At 34.5% G+C, this 16,914-nt stretch overlaps 1 protein-coding gene across 4 annotated transcripts in view; it reads left to right on the forward strand.

The window, feature by feature from the left end:
- Window positions 1-16,914, forward strand: part of shot (dystonin-like protein short stop) — a 263,692-nt gene that overhangs the window by 3,405 nt on the left and 243,373 nt on the right. The gene's annotated exons all lie outside the window — the stretch shown is intronic.

Here is a 16,914-nt window from a genome sequence, read left to right on the forward strand (position 1 = left end):
TTGCTTACGTGATCTAAGGTTATAACGTGGTTCAACCCTTTCCACAACGTTTTTGGTCTCGTCTTGAATATCAACCATTTCTTCATTGTTTTCAGTTTCATTGTTATTATCAACTGTCTTAACAATGGTATCAACTTTATCGTCCTTATTATCATCCTCTTTAGGATTTTCTCTTGGCACAGACTCTTTTTGTCCCTCGTCCAGATATATAGGAACAACTGTGTCCTTTGTTACTATATTATCGTTATCACCAGGAAAAATATTCTCTAAAAATTTAACATCTCTATATACATGAACGGTACTCGTCTTTGGATCCATCAACCGATAACCCTTAGTGTTATTAGGATATCCAACAAAAATCGTAGGTACTGTTTTACTGTCCAATTTTTGTCTCTTTTGTTTCGGTATCAATCCGTAAGCTAAACAACCGAACACCTTAAGATGACTTAGATCAACTTTCTTTCCTGTCCATAACTCCTCCGGAACACTATCTGTTACAGCCTTAGTAGGACTTCTATTTTTTAAATATACAACAGTATTTACAGCTTCCGCCCAATACTTCTTATTTAAATTAGCTTCGCATAATAATGCTCTTGCCTTTTCTATAATCGACCTATTTGCCCTCTCAGCAACACCATTTTGCTCAGGTGTGTACGGGACCGTCGTCTGGTGCTTAATACCTTCAGACTTTAAAAATTTATCAAATAATCGATTACAGTACTCAGACCCATTGTCAGTCCTCAAACATTTAATTGATTTGTTCATCTCTTTCTCTACTTCCGCCTTATATTCGCGAAATTTCTCAAAAGTTTGACTTTTATTTTGCAGAAAATATACATGTGTTTTCCGAGAAAAGTCATCGATAAACAGTAACATGTATCTCGAACCACCGAACGACGGCTCTTCCATCGGACCGCAAATATCGCTATGCACTATTTCCAAGATATCCCGTGCTCTAGTACCTTTGTTCTTAAAAGGACTCTTACACGTCTTGCCTTCAATGCATGGTATACATGGTTCGATCAAATCGTTTTGTTTAAATTCAATTCCATTCACTAGGTTTTTTAACTTATCCCTATATTTTTTACTCAAATGTGCTAACCTTTTATGCCAAAGATTCGATAAATTTTGACTTGACAATGTCACGTTCAATGACAAGTTTTGATTTTCTTTTAATTCGAAAATTCCACCAACATCCTGACATTTGACAATTTGTTTATCCTCTTTCGTTATGATACAACCTTTTTTGTTAAAATTCACAACGTAATCTTTTTCAGCTAGCTTGCTCACAGAGATTAAATTCATGGACAATTCGGGAACATGCAAAACATTATCCAATGCAAGTTCTGTATTTGCATTAATCTTTACATTAGCACTCCCTTTACCTTGGATTGATAATTCTTCCCCATTTGCCACTCTTATTTTCTTATCCGCCTGCTTTTGATAATTGGATAAATTTTGTACATCGTGGGTCATATGGTGTGAACATCCACTGTCAATGTACCAACTCTTCGTCTTAAATGGCTTCTTGTCTACTGTAGTCATGCAAATCGACGCAAAATTATTGACAGTTCTAATTTGCTTCTTTTCATTGCATTCTGATGCTTTATGGCCTGGTTCATGACACTTAAAACATTTAAAAACTTTCGACTTATTTACCTTCGAACATCTATTCGATTTCGATTTTTGGGAAATCGTGCCCGATTTTTTCGCCATCAAAACATTCGACGATGTATTTCCACTTGACTCATCTCGTTGTCTATTCGCCTCTTGTATCAATTTAGTTTTAATTTGCTCAAGAGTCAGTTTTTGTCCACTGTTGTCTACAGCCATTATAAGGGGATTATATACTTCACTCAACCCGCTCAGCATAATAGACACTATCCAGTCATCATCAATTGGAGCATCGATATCATACAACTGATTAGACAAAAACATTATTTCCGAGATGTACTTCTCCATAGACTCGAAGTTCTCAAGTTTACATTGCCAGAGTTTCCGTTGTAACGTAATACGTCTGCCCCACCCCTTGTCTTCATAAGCTTTACATAGGCAATCCCAGACCTCTTTTGCAGTCCTTGCTCTATAAACATGCGTGAAGCAATCGGGTTCAAGTAAAAGACAAAGTGTTGCTCTTACTTTTGTGTCCACTTCTTTCGTTTGTGTACTCGTTTGACCTTCATTCGCTACGACCCACCACCAGCCTTTCAATTCAAGATAGTTCTTTACCTTAAATTTCCAATAGGCAAAGTTTTCTGAGCCTCGCAACTTTTCTATGTGGCCGCACAAACCTGAATTAGACTCATATATTTCTACCATGATTGAATTTTCAGAGCTTCTAGTTTTAGATGTGAAGGCCCATAACCTATTTATGATCAGGAGGTGGATCGCCCAATAAACTCAATCTTCGTAAATACATAAATATAATTTATTATATTAACAGAAAGACATTACTTTTTCCAACGATAACGACAACTCATAAGTGACAGACTTAGGTACAAATATAGAACGCTATTTTATTATTTCTTCACTTTAGATGTAATGAGTTTACATACGAGTATATCACGTTCTAATATGCTCGTTTGTTCGCTATCGCTATTTAAAAAAAAGATACGAGCTAAAATAAACCAAAATCCTACCTCTATCTACCTGCCAAATTGGATTAAGTTATTACAGTTAATGAACTAAAGGACATTATCCAATTATTATTTTTTAAGGCTTTGTTGATAAATAATGTACCTACTACCTACGTATCAGGCATCAGCTCATTCCCGGTTGTTTAACATAAGTAGGTACCTAACAAACTGTGGCGTGCGGCTCATAGAGGCATACAAATACTGCTTACCCAAGAAATAGTTACCCTAACAAATAACAATATAACAATAGACATTTCTGTATACCTAGTAGGTAAGTTAGATTCGTAGAAATGAAAGACACACGATAGTTAAAAATCAGTAGGTATTCAATCTTATCTAATAAACCCAGACAACACCAACTAAATCCATATCCATACTAATATTATAAATGTGAAAGTGTGTCTGTCTGTCTGTCTGCTAGATTTTCACGGCTCAACCGTTCAACCGATTTTGACCAAATTTGGTACAGAGATAGATTGCATCCCGGGGCTACTTTTTATCCCGGAAAATTGAAGATCTCCCACAGGATTTTTAAAAACCTAAATCCACGCGTACGAAGTCGCGGGCATCAGCTAGTAGGTAATAAATAAAAAGTAAAGTGGGATACACAAGTGACTAGTGTGGGCAACACAGAAAAACCTGCCATCTGTCACCCGTGAGTGGAGGTGTGACAGCGCGCGGGAGTAAAAGAGGAACGAGATAAAAGTAATTAAGCGAGATATAAGTACTAGGTGATTAATTAAGCTAGTTATAAACTAAGTGGATGTGACAAGTGTACCTGAATATAAGACTGTGGACATTGGAACTGCGTTTGATTCATACTAGGGTCATCCCAAGACTAATAAACCCGGATTGGAGGTTAAGTTGTTTATATCAGAAGATTGGATGTGATTCATGCCCAAAAATGCGGGTCTATCCTGGAAGATGTTAAAAGTACCTGTACAAGACGCATAGCAACATATTTATTAGGTACTTATATCGGAAATTATATGAAGAAACCTACCTGAACGAATAACAAAGTGAATATGAAATACATACAAACTGCAATGGTGCTACACTATTACTTTGGGAGTACTTGAGTAGACCTGTGTCGAGTTGGAGGACTTGTCTCCAACGCAACTACTCAAGAGAATGGTTGGAGGAAAGCACCTTATACTGTCTGGAACAAGCAGAAGTACGTAGGTCGATGGGTCCAATGCATCCATAGGTTGTATTGAAAGCGGTGAATCTGTGTACTTACCTTCTTACAGTGGATGTTCATTAAAGCATGGGTGAATATTAAGAGTGCCTAATGTAAGATTACTGCATCAAAATACCTAAGTAGGTATTTGATAAGTCACAATATTACCAATTGATACTTTTAGAACAGAGTAAGTGAAGGCTATAATTATTAATAGTAAGTAGATATCAGCATTATGACTTATTTGAGAGTTCAAAGTAAGGGATTATAGTTTTATTCTGACCGCTTTCATGGATTATTATGTAGGGACATACCTAGCCCAAGATTTGATCTATGAAGTTATAAGTAGTATTAGTATTAATTTGAAGACTGGATGCAACGCACGGTAGTACTAACACCTTGTATTTTAAAATCGAAATAAGGTAATAAGTGATATGAAATACTTTAAACCAAATAGGCACCTACCTATATTAAAGTAGAATCAAGAAAACAATTAGATTATTATGTAGGTAAGTACTTGATACATGAGCTAGTGTAGAAATAAAAAAAAAGTAGAGTTTATTTGCTAGAATGTGGTACAATTTGGTCTTAAATCTGTTTTGATCTAACACATTCAACCAATAACTGAGTGTGCAAATTATTACCTATAGTACATTATCATAGCATAATAAAATGTGAAAATTTAGAATGAATAATATCTACTTAACTCATTTATATATAACTTTATCTATCTAGGAAGTAATGTTGACAATATAATTTTATTCAAGTCTTAATTTAAATCATTCAACAATCATTTAAAAAAAAGAAATATGTACATGTGCTTTAGTTAAAAATAGAAATAATAATCTTACAATAACAACGGTCATATCTACATCAATGGGTCAATCAATGATTTTAGTGCAAAATTTGGGTTATATACAGGGGTCTGATATAATCAAGTAGGTATGTACTTGATACTGGTGTCGCTTAAATGCAATATTTCCGAGATTATTCAACTGTTACCATTTTTTTCATGTTCGACAACTTTTCTGATGATGTACACGACCCTGTGACCCCGACTTGACGATGAGGTCGACGAATGTGAGATAAACAAGTGGTTTTGGCCGGCATCTGTGGTGGAGAAGTGCACATAACCTTCAAGTTGTGATTAGAAGCAGTCATGTACCTGCATGGATCGGATAAGAACACAGTAACTCTTGGTGTGAGGCCTGTTATAATGATACAAAAGAAAAAAAAGCCATCCCGGGCTGCCTCATTATGATGGAGGGTGTAACCTCAAGGTATTGTTATGTAATACAGTAATAAGAAGGTAAGAAACATCTGAATACTACTATGGTTAATTGAAGCAAATCTAGTTTACCTAGTAACTAAAATAAAGTCTTAAAACTTTGAATTGAATAGTCTCAATATGAGTAGTTATTCTTGTTTAATTAAATAATTACATACTTAACTATACACATAGTAATATTTTAGTACAATTTAAGGATGAACTAGAAGGAAGTACATAGAATGCCTGAAATATGTGTCAGGTGCATGTGTTTTCATTACCTACCATTTAATGTAAGATTTTTGGATTTGGGTCTATGGTAGGCATGGTATGGTTGTGAGAATGATAGACAGTGATAGGGAGACTAATAGAGTCGATTGCTAGATGCACCCATTTAATACCTATCTACCGACTGAATAGTCTGTATTATGTACTGACAGACATAGATCAACCCGCAGGCCCTGCATAATCAAATATGATTTGAGTTCTCTACTAAGCTACTACTGGACACAAAGAAAAGATTTTGGAAAATTCTACCTGGGGTGGATCAGCTAATAAATAATTAATTGGTCCACTAGATAAAGTAGGTAACATTGAACCTATTTTGAATCTGTAGGTTTACTTATTCGACCAAATTAGAGTTATTAGATTACTTTGAATACCTAGTAGGTATAGGGTATGAAATATCAGGTTTGAATTAATCTAACTATGTACATACCAGAAACAGAAAGACATACAACACTTATGCTCACGAAAGTAGCCATGTGGATGTTGGAATTTTATTTGATTCTTATACCAATAAAATTTATATTAAGTGCTAGTATGTACTTTTGTTCCGTTTGCTCACCCTTGTGAAAATTATAAATTACATTGGCTGCAACTACCATTTAAGGAGAGGTGAGGTTATGAAAGGAAAATGAATTGAATCATTATAATATTAACCTAAAGTGAATTTAACTGATCAGATCAGATGAAAATAAATAAATGGAATTGAATTAAAATATTTATTTATCAGCATAACAGTGGTTCTTTCAAATGTTCTTAGAGTTTTATAATTAAAAAGGTAAAATTATATGAGCTATCACATTCATATAAAGTCACTAGTAGCTGACATCCTCTTATACTAATAGATGACATGCATTCGTGATTTTTAGAATTCGGAAAATAAAAATAATAATAAAATAAAAATACGTTTCCACTTCTCATGCTCGTAAGGTTCTATTTTACGCTGGCTATAAGAGGACTAAAGTGCGTTTCATGCTGTTATGCACAAGGTATTTATAGGTAAACAACAGTCTCTCTGAATGACATATGGATGAGAAAGAATGTATGTAATTTCTATGGTGCCAGTGAACTTTTGCACTTGTATTGAGGTTGCGACCTATACCTACAAACTCATTACAGCACCCTCATTTAATCCCTACTCTTTTCGGACAATCTATAGATATGTACTTATAGTAATATTATTGTTACATTTCCTCGCAATCGAAGTGAAAAGCAGTGTTTATAACTCGGCTCAAGTGGCTTGTTTGGTGCCCTTGTTGTACAATCTGCTACCATAAATCAAAGCCTTTAGGTACTTACTACCTCGGAAAAACACGCACTGAACAACAGGTTAACTACCAAGTACATCATAAATTATTTACTGTTGTTATTATTGGATTGGCTTACCAACTTAATAGATGATACTATCTGCTGTAATAATAGAAATTAGAAAGAAATACTAAGTTACGAAGTTCAATTTTTATGTACGAGTAAAGGAAACTTTGAAACATGTGTCTCTAATAACAAAAGAGAGTTACGAAGGTGTTATTAAATAAAGTGGCAATGACTGTGGCAATGTTATGTATTACAGGGTCTGGATTGTTGTATTTCTTTATATAGCCTACTAACACATAATTTTATCATATCGTTGTTTCTCGGGTATAAATAATGCACGAATAATTCGATCTCTGACTTAGGTTTAGATTTGAAATAAGAAATGAAATTGTCAGTATACAGAGAAGTGTAAATCTTAACCTTGCAAGCCCCATCGGATAAATAGTGGAGAAACGGATTCCCTACTTTTACTGCCCAAATTTTGACTAGCTATTTGACTTTGGAAAAAGGAGCTTATGAGATGCATATTTTTACTAAATTAAATAAATTATTAATATAATTATTATAAACAAAAGACGGATTGCTCTCTTGTGTGTGTGCCCTTAAATTATATTAAAATTTCAAACGAGTTGCACAATTATTATCACTTGCAGACATTACACGTAGGGCGATTGTCTAAAACCTGCATCAATCATTATTGTTCTGATTGGCTGAATTTGTGCGATTCTTGTTGCAACAATGCATTGTGGCCAATAGTGAGCGAGCATTAACCAATCAGAGATGATTGCGATCGTGACATTGTAGCTGTCAAACAACCGCGGTAGAGCCCACGGTGAACTAAAGATGTTTACTACTGTAGATACCCCACAAATAGTTGAGAATATCGATTTGAGTATTGAGTTCAGTAGTCTCGATAACTAGTCTTTCAAATCATTAATCAAATTACTAAAAGCCATAAAGCAAATTAAGAAGAAGATTAATCAAATGAGGTATTAAGGGAGCAAACACTTAGCGGGTTTGCCATAACCGTTGACACTATAATATTCATTCTATTGACTGTACACAAATAATCGCTTCTGATGGCTGTCTTGAGGAAGCGAATTAAAAAAAAAAAAAAATGGTGTTTAATATTGTTATGATATAACGTGTCATTGTTATGAATGTGATTATTATTTTTAGACTCTAAACAAACTGACAACTAGTGAATGAGAGAAAAGGATACCGACTTATGTATGGACTGAGTCCTGGTGTGATAAGCGGTGATCCCTGAGAATATTAGAAACGAATACCGACTTATGTATGGACTTACTCCTGGTGCGATAAGCGGTGATTCCTGAGAATATCTGAAAAGAATACCGACTTATGTATGGACTTATTCCTAGTGTGATAAGCGGTGACTCTTGAGAGTATTTTATGATAACCTAAGGAGCAAATAAGAGAGAAGAATACCGACTTATGTATGGACTTATTCCTGGTGTGATAAGCGGTGATTCTTGAGAGTATTTTATGATAACCTAACAAGCAAATAAGTGAAACGAATACCGACTTATGTATGGACTTATTCCTGGTGCGATAAGCGGTGATTCCTGAGTATAGTTGAAAAGAATACCGACTTATGTATGGATTTATTCCTGGTGTGATAAGCGGTGATTCTTGAGAGTATTTTATGATAACCTAACAAGCAAATAAGTGAAACGAATACCGACTTATGTATGGACTTATTCCTGGTGCGATAAGTGGTGATTCCTGAGTATAGTTGAAAAGAATACCGACTTATGTATGGATTTATTCCTGGTGTGATAAGCGGTGATTCTTGAGAGTATTTTATGATAACCTAACAAGCAAATCAGGGAAACGAATACCGACTTATGTATGGACTTATTCCTGGTGCGATAAGCGGTGATTCCTGAGAATAGTTGAAAAGAATACCGACTTATGTATGGATTTATTCCTGGTGTGATGAGCGGTGATTCCTGAGAATATTTTATGATGAACCAACCGGCAAATGAGAGAAAAGAATACCGATTTATGTATGGACTTATTCCTGGTGAGATAAGCGGTGATTCTTGAGAATATTTTATGATAACCCAACAAGCAAATAAGGGAAACGAATACCGACTTATGTATGGACTTATTCCTGGTGTGATAAGCGGTAATTGCTGAGAATAGTTTATGTAATATACCTTGTCCCAATTGTGTCAAAGGTTGTCTATTTTATATGTTCCAAATGAGACATATTGTTATTGGAAAATTTAATTCATGTCCCAATTGTGACATACAGCAAGTGGAAATTTTTGATTTTGTAGCAATCGTGCCAAAGGAGGGCAGCATTGACTATAATATAAACCTAAGAATAAGGAATCAAGAATGACAAATGGAAGGTGGCAATACTGACGTAAACAATGGCTCGTATTCCGGTGACAAAAGCTGGTCCTAGTAAGAACCAACAAACGAATTGGAAAACGGCTGACGAAGCGTCTGAAAAATGACGACAACAACAATAATAGTCTGGTAAAACCTGATTCGATAATCCCGATGCGAGTGGACGGTGATCTTCAGTATGAACTTCAGCAACTGATCGGGTCGCGATGGTGACAAGAGGGAGTCCAGTTAATTTGATGGAAAACAAGCAGACTAAATCGGGGTCGGCAAGTGGAAAGGGTGTATCCTTTTTATTAATAATAATAGATTTATCTACAGAATAGGGGTACAGAAGTAGATATCATGGTTGGAAATCACTTTACCTGTTCTAGCAGATACTTACTAATGTTCAAGGGTTACTTAAATTCAAATTAAAGTTCTTATAATGGACGTATTCAGTAATAATATATTAATTATGTCTTGCTGAATTCGGTACGTAGTAGAAGTTGTATAGACCCTTTAAAGTAGATCTAAAATGACATGCTGATTGTAAATGCTAAATATCGGTTCATGTTAATGCACATCTTCGCAGTCACTCATTGTATTACGTTGATGTTTGGTGGAAACAGCACAGTAAAGAGCAAATTCTTAAATACTATTTCAAGTAACATCTATTCCAATAGACTATATAAGCAGTTCGCGCACGAAGGCTTGCTTACTTCACTCGCTAGGTATTAATGTATGGATCGCTGATATGTTATCAAAGCGTATAAGTACACCAATGTATCACGAAATAATTTCCTACATCTTTGTCATTCATTTGTCACACACTGACACGAGACAAGCAACGGTGACCGATGCAGCAATTCACGGCTCAGCATGACGCTGGGTTGGTGCAGCGTTGGGTGCTGTCTGTCCTCAATCACCGTGTTAAAGTTAACCATATTATCATAAGAGGACGAGGGTCTCTGGCATCGTTCGTCCTTACGCGCTCAAGAATGTACAAGAATGGAAGTGTCCAGAAATCAGATTTTATTGTATGTTACATCAATTAAGTCTATAGTGCCATCAAGGACTCGTTGCTTGCGAGACAATAAAATGGGGCAACAAAACGCCGTCTGTTGCGCTCTCTATCGCATTTACGGGGCTTATGGTAGACACAGTTATGCATGCATCTACCCCTAGTGCAAGGATGATATGGGGCACCACGGGTAACGAGTTTATAATAATACAATAATACCTTGGCTAACATCATTGTGACTTATTTTGTTATATTAATAATAGTATTTGTTGTACTACAATCGAGATACAGTCAGAGGCAGTCGTCTCAGTTATTTGAAAATATAGGATTACATTGTGCACATTGTAGATCTCATAGTGATCTGTACTGTGTATCATTATCAATTAGTGGATTCATGTTTCTTTAAATTTCTGAAATAATATGATTATTGGGTTCTCCTTAGAATACATTGTGGTTTGTTTCGATCTTAGTACTTATTAATAATAACAACTACATTTAACCATATTATTTATCTTGATTTCGTAGACATCAAGAATATTGGTTCAATATTCAATAATTCAATTTGATAGGTAATTATCTTTTATTGTTATTCAAGTAGAGTACAAAATATGGTCACATAATATCTGTGCCGACATTTCTGCCTTTCTGGTCGGCAAAAATATTTTACAGTCATTATTCATATACTTACCGACATTGCTTAGTATAATACTACATATATGCAATTAAAGATTGGCATATTGTTTTCTTATTATTTGTTTTACGTTACATACTTATATTGTAATATTATTATTTTTTTCAACGGTGTCAATCAGTAGGTACCACTTGAGAATAATTAAATGTCAATTCACGATAGTCAAATTGATAATTCATGAAACACTACAAAGACATTATAATCAAGGTCAACTCATATCAAATATTCATCAATTGTATGAGAACATTGGATTATAAGATATTCTTTTAATTTATTTTTAAGTTTAAAGAAATTATGAAGTCTACAGAAGTAGTTAGGTTCATTGGTATATTGTAGAACTTTGTGATTAATTTTGTATAAAGTGTTAGTAATGGTCAATGGGATCCAACCACTCTTACCATATCTCTTAAAATGGTTATACTAGTGAAAATATTGTATTTGTGTTGCATTAGAACATTATGTAGGATTAGAATTCATGTCATTACAGTGGTAAGAAGGAAAGGGCAAACAAACTTACTTTAATTGAAAACTGATAGTGACATGGTTTAAAATCATAGAGTACTTAGCACTCAGAATTCAAGTTGGAGATAATTCACTATCCTTCTTTTCTTTCCTCGTTGTTGTTTTGTTTAAGTTTGATTATATTTTATTCGCTTTAAATGCAATTTACCAAAAATGTTTTATAATTCTCATAATTAGTATTGCCACATTTGCCATGCAAATATTTATTCACGTATTACTAAATACAAATACAAACTTGAAGAATATGTAGTTCATAATAATATTTAAAAATTAAATTATTGATTTCACTATAATTTCCTTGTATTAAGTATTAACATAAATTGTGTTGATTTCAATATTTGATTATACTATTGTGAATGGGTTGTATACGTATATCACTAACAATAACTAGATTATAGAATTTTCTTAATATCAAGCTTAAATCAGAATGACTTATAGTATTTACTATTTACTTATCTCAGTGTGATTTGTTGTGTATTTATAAGAATTAGACTTACAGATGTTGATTGCAATGTACATAATGATTATTGATACCAGTATTTTGTAGGTCTCATTGGCACTTGTTTTGTGCACTTGTTAAATCTAACAATGTTAGCTTTGATCTGTTAGAGGAATTATTATACTAATCATATTAATTATAATATAGGACTGTTAAGGTATTCTATGTTGCTCCTATTGAGTTATGGGTATGAGGGCATTACCCTCAGTTGGAAGGCCGAGTGGTCAGATATGGGGACATATCTGGAGCAGGATGGACGACTGTGGGCAACACAGAAAAACCTGCCATCTGTCACCCGTGAGTGGAGGTGTGACAGCGCGCGGGAGTAAAAGAGGAACGAGATAAAAGTAATTAAGCGAGATATAAGTACTAGGTGATTAATTAAGCTAGTTATAAACTAAGTGGATGTGACAAGTGTACCTGAATATAAGACTGTGGACATTGGAACTGCGTTTGATTCATACTAGGGTCATCCCAAGACTAATAAACCCGGATTGGAGGTTAAGTTGTTTATACTAGGAACATATAAGGTAGTTATTTATTAGACGTATGTACATATAAAGTTAACAAATCCTGACTACCTAGTCACTAGTGCAATCAATTTGACTTTTATTGACGGCCAAACGTAACTTTAACCGCCTAACATGCAACTGGCTGGACTTTAAAGATTCTAAAATGTTCACTTTGAAAAAGTTTGAACATTCCTACCTAGGTAGTAGGTACCTATTCTATCAACGATGAAGCTTCGATACTCGGTTTAAAAAAATGTAGGTAAATAAGTAGGTAACTTTTCTGAATTTTTCTTATTCACGTGTGTACTGTGTAGGGTGACCCTTCGGAATCGAAATTTTGGACAAAATTCAAAATATTAAAACGGAATTATGGTATGGAGAAATACTTAATGATTTTGAAACATATTTACTTACCAGAGTATTTACTTTTAGTTGTATTATAAAAAGAGGCACCTAGCTACTTAGCATAAAACTAATTAGGTACCAGATTTGAAAAAAACAATAAATCAGTATTTTGAACGAGCAAAATATCGACGTCTCTCAGTTTACTTTCGTCATTTTGCACTCAGTTCGAGCCAAAAGATGCTGAGTGCAGACCTTGTTTATTAAGCCTATGGTCGGTGCAGACCAAATAGAGTAATACGAGTGGTACAAGCATGTTAAAAAAAAGCAATGAAATATAAAAGTGTCGGAAAGATTAAGACATAGTCATCCCGAAGAACAAACAAAACTTTCCTTTTCATAATGTTTCGCGTGATTTCCTTCGCTAAATAGGTACCTAACTACTTATTATGGAAGTGTGCGTCACAACTCACAACACTGCATTGATTTTAATCCCACGCATCACACGCTCTCGCGTAGCTGTGTACGGCTGCTCTGCTATCAATACTTATAATATCTACAATATGCATATTATGGTAATATAATTAATAACTTTCTAGATTGCCGTTAGTTAGGTACTTCACTTAAGTATCTTACTTCCGGAAATCTATGGTAGGTGTTCTAGGAATATTGATACTGCGACTTCTATGGATGCCCATGTCCTACAAATAAAATGTTATGCTATGTCAAAACCTATAGGGTACTTCCCGTTGACCTAGAATCATGAAATTTGGAAGGTAGCAATGTCATATAGCACAAATAAAGGGAAAAATCCGAAAACTGATTTTGTGGTTACATCACAAAAAAATTAAGAAGTGTCATTTTTTGTAAGATGGTACGGAGCCCTTCGTGTGCAAGTCCGACTCGCACTTGACCGGGTTTAAAAAAAATATGATATTTAAAATCAAACTAGAGTATTGGTTACACAGATTACAGTTTAGATAGTAAGCCAAGTAAAGGGCCAACAATACGATGCAGTTAATCTTCAAAAGCGAGCGCTGAGTACCTTTCACCATTGTTATGTTAGTAGTGAGTCTCATACTGTACCTACTGACCACAGAAATCCTAATAACAAGGCATTAGAACTGCTGTGTACCCCTTCAAATTATACAGAACGTATATCGCCGCCTTACTACACACAGAACCACCGGACAGAACGAAGTCGTAGGATTAGCGCGTTAAGGTTGCAATTATTTTTTTCCTATTTTTGTTTATCATATGCGCCATATTGGATTTGTGATGACGTCATATAACCAACTACAAGCGGAACAATTGAAGGAGCAGTTTGGCACACAACTGCCAAATATTAGCCTTTCTACGGAATCGGATGAAAGAAATCTATTGTAAAGATCGTAAGTAGGTACCTACTCTGTTACTTATTTTACTATTATAAGTTTAATAATTTCTATAATACGTTACTTAACAATAAAAAAAGTCTATTGATGAATATCATATTCGCCGATCGATTGTACCTATCGGACACTGAATGCGGATGTAGGTATGTACTTAATTTAAAAAGATATAGATTGGCTATTATAAGTTATGATTGTCGTTATAAAATGTTTAGTGTACGCTGGACAGGAAGGTTCCTGTAATTATAAATAGAAGGGAAACGAAAAGGTCTTTAGAGGTACAAAGTTATTCGTATTGGAATGTTGTTCGTATTCGTATGGAATTGGTTGTATTGTTGTACCTCCCTCACAAATAATCCCTCAGCCCTGGTATGACTGCAATCCTACATGACTATTCACTATCCACAATGTTGTATTTAAGGCGAGAGTTAAGGGTGCCTGTCCACTGAAGCGGAGCGGAGCGTAGATGTGTATAGTTGACCAATCAGAGTTCTGTCAGATGACGGAATAAAATTATCACGTTATTTACCGTCAATCTCGGTCTGCTCAACACATCTCTGCCCCGCTCCGCTTCAGTGGACAAGCACCCTTATAGTCCCTACTTCTCCTAAGTTTGTAATTTCGTTCAATCTTTGACTATATTTTAGGGCTCCATCATATATTTTTTTTAATTATTTAGCTTAAGCTCAAAGCTGGGCATGGCTGAAGTTTACATTATTTTGACATCTTTTGCATTTCTAAAGATATAAATAATTCAGGAATATTTTCTTTAGCGTGCATTCTTCGTTAGTTTAATCTTTTTGTCGTCTAAAATAACCGGCAGGTTACTGCGGCGATGGACTATTTTTAGCTTATTCAAGAGCGCAGTAACGTATAGTCGAGATACTTATAACTTTTCTATAGAAATTAGCAGCTAACTAAGTAGTTGCATATATAGAAGAATTCTAGATGGAAGTGCTTATTTTGTACCGAGCGACTAGACCAACATTTCTTTAATCGTAACCAGTGGAAGCTTCATAACTTGCCGAGATGAAAGTTAAATTTTATTATACTGTTGTGTAATTCGTTTTTTACTTATTTTATAGTTAGACGCCGCGCAAGCGCAAGATGCAATGAAATTACCATAACATAGCTGTTAATCTCTTTTATTTTATTTTATACTAGCTGACCCGCCCCGGCTTCGCTCGGGTGGAATTAAGAAAATCGAGGCGGGGGTCGAATTTTCAAAAATTCTTCATTTGTGACCGAAAACCTAAATACCAATTTTCATTCAAATAACTTGAAAAATGTCGGTCTTTCATACAAACTTTCATCCCCAATTTAACCTCCTTGGTAGTAGAATTTTCGAAAATCGTGAAATACGTGTTTTTAATTTTTAATCGAAAGCTTAAAAAATTTTGTATTGAAAATCTGCTAAAATATCAAATTTACTCTTGCATAAGATTTATCTTACGTTGGTGAAATAAGCCCTTAATTACTTAAATCTTATCATTGAATAAGTATGTAATCGATTCGTTATCAATCATAAATCATGTCTTAACAATTTAGTTACAAAAATATTTCTAGTTATTACAATAGTCAGTTGCCACTTATTATCTTGTTCATAAAGTCAACCGAGACGGAGCCATCCATGTAGAACCGCTTTCATATTCTCGTATATCAAGGCCTTTGTAACTCTAGTAGGCTACTTTACCTTATTATAATAATATACTTTATTATGTTATTCGTAGGGCTTGAGATCACACCCGTGTGTATAATAAATAGGCGCCAGTAGATAACATTAAAATAACTTATCTAACACATTCAATCGTCTTACGCATAAACTAAATAGCAGCAAATAACATAAATTAACTACTAAAGTAAGTAAAATAATTAACATTCTAAAAGCGTCGTTTATAAAGTTATGCTTTTAGAACACCAAGGCCAAACAATGTGATTTTCGATAGCATGGCGTTATCCTAAGGTCCATAACACCATACATCAGAAGAACATACTTAATAACAATTTTCCTTATTTTGATGAAAAGTGACCTCTCAGTTTTTAAACCTTTGGGAAAACCCAAAAAATGTGTTAGTATGTTTATTTTATCACAGGAACCTATATTCAAAATTTTGACTGGCTTAACGTGAAAGGTGTCTGCAAAATGGAGGGTTTTGTTAAAAATTGGACCCCTTGGGGCTGAGAATTTTGCAAAATCCGGTCTTGTTGTTCTTTTTCACCCCTCTGTAAACACATCCAGATCCTCCAAATATCAAGCCTATGTAGGTAGGTAGTATTCCGCGATTTGGCTGTAACTACGTTGTGTGTCAGTCAGCCTTTTCTTCAAGGCCTTTTTTAAATTAATCTCTTTTTTTATTTACAGATTTCTATCCTATTATTTAATGGTCTCAGATATTGGAAATAAATGAACTTGATCAATATACTGTACCTACGCCCACATCGTTATATATATATTTCTTACTCAGGAGCAATGGCACTTTATAATGGGTGTTCGATCCATCATTCTTGTTTCCAGGGTACTGCTTTGATAATGGATGGAATAGATTCTAATAAAAACCATTTATCTGATTGAAACAATACTATCGTAAAATCCATATGTTGTCGTATAATCTAGATTCCCAATCAAATACAAAAATATAAGTATGTACCTACTATTGTACAGTGTACGTATTATGACTAATTAAATACTTATTTCTGATAAATTTTAGCATTGCATCATTGAATCGGTGTTTAACGAGATACGCCAATGGTGCTAATTCTGTTGTACTCTAACCTAAACCTATTAATTTTAGGATTTCTATTTCTAAACTGCATTCGCTTTTTTGCTTCAACTAAATTTAAACATCCTAAATGGCCGTCTAAAATGACGTTTGAATTGAATAGTAAGTGTTGC

Source organism: Maniola hyperantus, chromosome 7 (assembly GCF_902806685.2).
Source record: "Maniola hyperantus chromosome 7, iAphHyp1.2, whole genome shotgun sequence".
Classification (NCBI taxonomy): domain Eukaryota; kingdom Metazoa; phylum Arthropoda; class Insecta; order Lepidoptera; family Nymphalidae; genus Maniola; species Maniola hyperantus.